Raw genomic sequence first — 7955 nt, 5'->3', positions numbered from 1 at the left:
GAGGCTCAGAATCTTCATTAATTTGACACTCGTATATTCCGTTATGTCTTCTGATATCACTGCGACTCTGCCGTACAGTGGGTGTCCATATCACGGTCCCTGAATTATCCACTGAACCCTTAAAGAACCCTTGAGGAACCCTTCCTCTAGGAGTGTAACCAGTGATTCTGAATGGGAGGAGTAGAAATCCTACAACCCATCAGTGAAGTGGTGTTACTATTATGAAACGATTACAGTTTAACCTTATAGCATGGGGAAGGCATTATGCATACACGGGAACACGCTCATTGAAAGACAGATACGCAGCACCATTCAAGTTTCAAGTCTGTAATATACTACGTCTCTTGTGAAAGGCAAGAATGGTGCAGAGAAAAAGATATGTTTGCTGTTAGCTAACACACTCATTCAAACCAAACTAAACTTACAGTTCTGTCTTTGTTTTGACTTAACAATGCTCAATCTACTTTTACTTTCTTCTTCAAAGGCATGTTGTTGGGGGGGGGGGTTGGAGGATGATCATAGTAACAACTGCTAATAATATGGTGTACGAATCGACTCGACGACTGTTAAAAACTTTCACAAGAGGAAAAACAAGTTAAATATTACTATTTACAATATTTGCATCAATGTCAAAATGTAAATCAGTTCATCCGGTGGTAGCAAGGATAAAACCTACAGTTAACTACTTATTTTTGAGATGTCGCACTAACAACAATGTCCTTCTGATGGATATAAGAACAGAGTGATGGCAAAATTCTCAGCCAGGAATATGGCCTTGAGCTCTCGAACATGAACGAGTCCATTCGACCTTATTGTGACCTTGACCCTGTTTGGCTCAATTCCAAAATCTAATCAGTTCATCTGCTGGTTGCAATAATGATTCCATACAAGTCCTACAAACATTCAACCGGGCGTTCTTGGGACATCGCGTCGACGAGAATTTCAGACGGCCGCACAGTCAACCTGGAAACATAATGCCTCCACCAGCTAGTGGCGGAGGAATAATAATCCACTTTAAGACATCTGTTAACGGCAAATAAGACAATCAGGACGTCAAAAATATAACATTTTAATGCATTTTTTTTTTACCTTGAAAGAGAGGGAAGACTTAGATCTGCAAGTCCATTTATCACAGCCAGCCCTGAGTGTAAGATACATGTAGTTGTACTGTATGTTATGTTGCTTAACAGTGCCAATATCTGTGCAATGGCACAACCGAGGTTTTCTAAGTTCCTGCTCTCTAAACGTTCTATCTAAACTAAATGCTCTAAAAGTTAAATTCACAAAGTTAACAGTTTCCCATAGTAAAGATAAGATCTTAATGTTTACTATATGTTCAATGTAATGCCCACTCTACCATTTAAAAATGAACATTCTCTCAGTGCTACACCCTTGAACTCCATGCCAATCTCTCACATACTGTATGTGTCATGGATCTGGTGCTTGACCGGGCCCCTTTGATCTGTGGGTTCATTTTGACATTCCTGGTAACCATTTACACTGTTTAGACGGGACGTGCCCCGCTGCAGGGCACAACACCTGGGATTTGAACCGCTGACCTCACGGCCAAAGCTCAGGGATCAGCGCGGACAGACAGAATCCTTGCGCTTCATATCCTGTTTGGCCCCCGGCTGTGCCGGAGCATGTAGTCAGCCCTGGAGACATGTCACCTGTGCCCAGGTAATAGCAGCCATAACATGGGAAAGGGAAAAGGTCGGAGGAAGAGGAGCACAGCTGTGTCCACAAATGGAAAAGGCTTACAGGCCATATTGTCATTTTATAGCATTATGTTCTTCGGCTAGGATTTTTGGCTGATAATACTGGATTATTTGTCTCACATACAGTAATGGGGTGCTCTTCAACTGCAAGAAGCATTTCAAGAACCCATGAATAGTTTCAGGAATACAGGACATCCATGGAAAGAGGTTTTTTTCTAAAAGTGGGGGTTGGGGACCCCAAGCCATCCCTTTTTTTTTTTTTTTTTTTTTTTTTTTTTTTAAACATTCAACTAAATTTGCATAAATGGAATCGCAACCCACTATTTTCTGATTTTATATATTTATAACTAATAATTATAAACAAACATCAATTTGTGGAACCAGGAATGTTTAGTTTATTGTCCAGACGAGCAATTTTTCTGAAGAAACTACACAAAACAAGTTAGGTTACTCATGTAACCATGTTCTATGAACTCTGGATAACTGCCAATGGCAGTGTTTCAACATCTGGACAACTTCATTGTGCTCATGCGCACACATGTTGAGACCTTAAACAGAAAGTCTTGTGGTGACCATATGACAATATAAATGCCATTAGTAATAGCTGACGTCCCCTTTGGAACCTTTCGCTGGTTAATTTGGGGAGTAATGGGGAGCGCTAGTGTTTCCAGAACATGGTTAAATGCGTTTTACCTAATGTTCTAGTTTCACCCTCCTAACCAGAGGTGGTGTTTCAACACCTGGATAACCTAAACCACTAGGTTATAAGGATCCAACAGTACAATGACACCATAAAAGTCATTATTTCTATAAATTCTGCATTTGTATATACATACATATTTTCTCCTTCTCTCTCTCTCTCTCTCTCTCTGTGTGTGTATATATATATATATATATATATATATATATATATATATATATATATATATATATATATATATATCTCCCACATGGTGCAATGGAAGAAGGTTTGAGTGAAGTTTTGCAATGGTAAGAAAAGGAATTATTTCCTTCCGCCCGAGGAGACGTTTCAACATCTTTTGAAGTAGACTTTCGGCACGCTTAAATTGCCTCGTTGCATAAAATGGCCAGATGCGTGCAATGCAAGAAGGTCGCCTGGTCTGATCAATCACGTTTTCTTTTATATCATGTGGACATCCGGGTGCGTGTGCGTCATTTACCTGGGAAGAGATGGCACCAGGATGCACTATGGGAAGCAGGCAAGCCAGCCGAGGCAGTGTGAAGCTCTGGGCAATGTTCTGTTTGGAAACCTCGGGTCCTGGCCTTCATGTGGATGTTACTTTGTCACGTACCACCTTCCTGAACATTGTTGCAGACCGAGTATACCCCTTCATGGCAATGGTATTCCTTAATGGCAGTGACCTCTTTCAGCAGGATAATGCACCCTGCCACACTGCAAAAATTATTCAGGAACGGTTTCAGGAACATGACAAAGCATTCAAGGGTGTTGAATTGGCCTCCAAATTCCCAGGAGCTGAAACCGATCGAGCATCTGTGAGATGTGCTGGACAAACAAATCCAATCCATAGAGGCCCCACCTCGCAACGTACAGGACTTAAAGGATCTTCTGCTAACGTCCTGGTGCCAGATACCACAGCACACCTTTAGGAGGTCTTGTGGAGTCCATGCCTCAATGGCTCAGAGCTGTTTTGAGAGCACAAGGGGGACTTGCACAATATTAGGAAGATGGTTTTAATGTTAAGGCTGATAACATGCATTTCTGGATCTCTTCAATTCCTCAGAAGTTTCTGGAACCCCTTAAGAAATGTGCTTTTCTTTGATACATGACCTTTGATACATGTGGTTCTATAGGTTCCAAAAAAACATGCAAAATGTGTCTTCTCGCTGTACCCCGCCCTTAAATCACATTTTGATAAGCTCGGCTGACGAGCCTCTCCTCAGGAAGAAATAAATGAGTCATTCTGAGCTCAGCATGCTTTCCAAAACAAAGGCTGAAAAGGAGGCTGGAATTTTTGGAACGCTGTCTGTTTCCCAGCAGGTGCCTGTCAGCTCCCTAACAGATGTTCGACATACTGCTTCCTCCTTGTGCGTTAGTTGATGCCAAAGTGCCGCAAGTGAGCGAGCGAGCCAGTGAGCCAGGGCGGCGCTCATCCCTCAACATCCAGCCTCGACCCCGCGCCTCTCAGCGCCACCGCCACGGGGGAGATAAAGCGCCTTGGACTGCCTGCTTGAAGGAATCCTAAATAGTAGTGGCTGTAAATCAGGCTCCCATGGCCCTATGGGTAGCAATTATCTTTTTTCGCACTAATAAATCCCCTCCCCATCGCTGATAAGGTGGTGCTCTTTCTGAACCGCAGAGAGGAAAGAAAACAAAAGCGTGCGTTTAATGAGGGAGGAAGAGTTGGATGGGGTAGCGGGCTTTTTTTTTTTTGGTTCAGTTTCTCGGTTCACTGGAGGCCTTCAGCATCTTTAGAGCTCCATCTAATATGCTTTTATTCCTGGTTAATTTATATCTATTGCACACACAAGACTAAGTGCCTGTTATTCACTGCAGGTGCAAAGAGTCCTTTGAAAGTGTGAATTTTGATATAGATCCTCCTCAGATTTTTTTCTGATACCCATGATAATGAAGCACCATATAAACTCTTAGTAAAGTTCAGCGCTGCAGAAGCTCTGGGGAGACTTAACCTGTTAGCTTGGTGAGAGATGAGAGGAGACTACTGATCAGATATGAAGGTTCCATGATTGTATCTTTCAAGTTGATGTGTTCTTGGATGTTAAGCTGCATTTTGCGGCAGGAGCTGGTGTTAGACTACTGATATCTACATCCAGAGCAAAAATATATATTTATTTTTTTTGCCAAGCAAAAAAAAGCTTGCGTTGACGGTCATAATCCTTGCCTTTCTATATGGAAACTACACAAGTTGTGCAGAGCTCCTATCTGCCCATTCCATGATAAGAATGACGTCATATACTTTATGAAAGGAACAGAACGTGGTGGTGTACTGTTATAAGAAAATCAACAACAGGGTGGGATGATGTGGACCGACTAAAACGCAGTCACGGTTACCACCTTAACTGTATTTCCGGTTCACTCACGTTGCTGTAAACAGCCGTGCTCTGACCTGCCTCTTACTCGCTCTCTCTTTTTTTTTTTTTTTTTTAATGTCTCGAAGTTATTTAGCCAAAAAAAAACAAACCCCACACCATGTTGTCTTATTGCCGAGGAACCACACACTACTCTATCCTGAAGACATCCCTGTGAAGAAAAAAGTTACAGCTTTACCCCTGACTGTTACCAAGTGCTGACACTGGAGACTCCTTCCACGAATGCAAGGCGGCTCTACCATACGAGCAAACGATTACACAGTATAAACAGTGCAGTGTTGCCAGGTCTGTGATTTTCTAGCCAAAGTAATCTAACGTGCGTACAAGTTGCCGTTTGGTTGATACGATAAAACAAGGTGGAGGGTTTTAATGCAAACAGTCAACATTCCAATGTCCACACAGCTCAAGTTTTACATCATGTCTTTGTTTCTTGACTAAATAAAGCTCTGTGTATATGATATCGAAACGTCAGTATTATTGATAGTCCAAGACCATATGCGCTACCTAACCTATTTTGAGATAAACTCCTATCAGGCGCATGACAAATGATCTGCTTCTTATAAAAGCATTGTGCTACTTTAATATGACCTAATTAACAACTCCATGCAATGATTAATGGATAAATATTCTTAATCTCTTCCTTATTGTTGCAGATCTCGGAGCGCAAAGTGAGACCAGGTGTATTTGCCAGTACAAGCCACAGAGAACAAACATCAATTAAAAAGAAAAGGATGGGAAAAAACCCCCCCAAAACAAACAGAGCACAGTAACAAAATCTGCCCTCCTGCTTTTTCACAACTTCTTAGGTTGGGCCCTTGTACTTGGTAAAGACATAAGTTTAACCTCATTAGAAGAGTACACACTAGATACATAATTATTCCTGAGAGGATTAGCCTCACTAATACAAATTAAAGTGATAATGAAGCCACTGAGACTGGCCATTGCTGCTCCCTGAACATCACCCATGGTGAACTATTATCTAGAATTAGAGAGTTTGTTTACGTTGTGTGCTAAACGCCTTTTTGCCATTTAAAAAAGTAGTCCAGGTTGCACAGTTTAATATAAGTGGCTTTATGGGAATGGACTGAATTAAGAGGTCTGTGTTCCAAACTATTTATTTAATTCAGGGACAACATGTTTTTGGAAAATAGTAGAAAACCCAAATCTCGTGTCTCATAACAAATGATTGCTTTGGCTAAGCTACACAAGTTGTGCGAATTCTTCATTGCTCGAGTGCTGTGTATTTAGGCTGGGAATAAAAAAAAAAAACCCCAAGAAAAAACAACAAGAGGAGCATGTACAATGCTGCCGGGCGCTTGTAAAAGTGCAGCGTGAAATTCACAATTCACGTCCGCTATCTGAAACGCATCTGGCCTTTTTATGCAACGAGGCAATTTAAGCGTGCTGAAAGTCTACTTCAAAAGATGTTCAAATGTCTCCTCGGGCGGAAGGAAATAATTCCTTTTCTTACCATTGCAAAACTTCGCTCAAACACGAACTATAAATCTGGGATAGCTTCTCCTCGAGGTCAAGCCTAAAAAACTGACTGCTTAAGATATACGTCTAATTCTCTGTAAGTGTAATATTGCTACCTCTTACTGAAAAGAAAAATAAAAAATTAAAATCACACATTTCACATGATTATGTAACATGTGATTGCATGAAAAACATGTGAAAGTGCTCTGTTTCAACATGTTAATCCCTGAAATTGCACAAGTAAACATGCCTGACAAATTGATGATGATGTTAAAAAAAAAGGGGGGGGGGGGGGGCGGGGGGATAAGCCCCATGCAAAATAAAAGACAAAACTCAGGCAAAAAAAAATAAAATAAATAATAACATGAAAATGAAAGAATCATGGTGTTTTTTTTTAAAAAAAAAAATCACACAAGAAAAATGAAAAACTTGTGACGTGAAAATCTATTAATGTATCAGGAGTAAAAAAGGATCATGTTAAAAAAATAAATAATAATAATAAAAAAAAATCACAAAAAAGCAATCACACGGAAAAGAAACACATTGGTAAAAATCATGTGAAGAATTCATGTGTAAAAATCACATGACAAATGAATCGTGCATAAAAGCACATGAAAAATGAATCATGAGGCGCAAAATAAATCATGTGGAACTAATTTCTTATGAAATTAAACAGATGAAAAAATAGAAACATGCATACGAAGCGTCTAATAACCACATGTGCAAATTTCATGTGACATTTGTGTTATTTTTTTCCGCAGAGGGACATATGCAGCAATTAATACATTTTTCCTATAAAAAAAAAAAAAAATTAATGATAATAAAAAAAATAAAGCAAATTCTACAAAAACACAAGTGACTGTTCAGTGCATTCTAGGCCAAAATGTGTTCTTGTGCATAAAACCACAAGAACAAGTATTACACAAGTACACGTTTCGCATGTGCGTTGTTTACGAGCCTGTTCACGTGCCAAACCATCGTTCTGTGGTTTCACACTTTTCTCAAAATCAACCTCTCAAAAATAAAAAATTGCGTTCACACGGCTCTTTTCTTGGCCTTAGTGCAGGTTAAACAAACCTTGCTGTTTTATTAGACACGCTCCACAGAGCATGCTCAGAAACCCAGAGCGCTCTGAGCTTACGAAAAAGAAAATGCAAAAGAAAGTCGACGAGAGAGACAAATGATGGATCTCACCCCACCGAAGGGGCTTGACATTTTAGCCAGAAAGGTTGATCGGTGCCATCGGCTGCCAATTAAACAGCGTAATAAAGTCTTTAGAGAGGACGAAATGAAAATCCACACCCTCCTGCAGCGGTGCTGTCAAAGCGAGCTCAGCGGGGCTGAAAGGACGGGTCTATTATAGCTCGTGTCACACGTATATCTGGCACATTTTAAAGTCATTTGGCTTCGCGTTTTCAGATGCCTCTTTGGTTAAAGTGGAAGGACGGTGAATCCGGCGTGTGTGGGAGATGAAGAAGGCACCTCAGACAAATCCAAGCCTCATATAAACTGCAGATAAAAGAGCCAACGGGGCAATTAAAGGCATCATCTGACCCAGCGGGCGCTTCTCTTGAAAGCCACAAGCCATAGTTCCTGACAGGGAAACTCCCTGAGCTGATACTATCTCTGGAATAGCACTAAATAACGCAGTTATATATTTTCTCCGGGCAC

The sequence above is a fragment of the Ictalurus furcatus genome, chromosome 3, assembly GCF_023375685.1.
Source record: "Ictalurus furcatus strain D&B chromosome 3, Billie_1.0, whole genome shotgun sequence".
Lineage (NCBI taxonomy): Eukaryota > Metazoa > Chordata > Actinopteri > Siluriformes > Ictaluridae > Ictalurus > Ictalurus furcatus.
Note: the sequence above shows the minus strand (reverse complement) of the source record.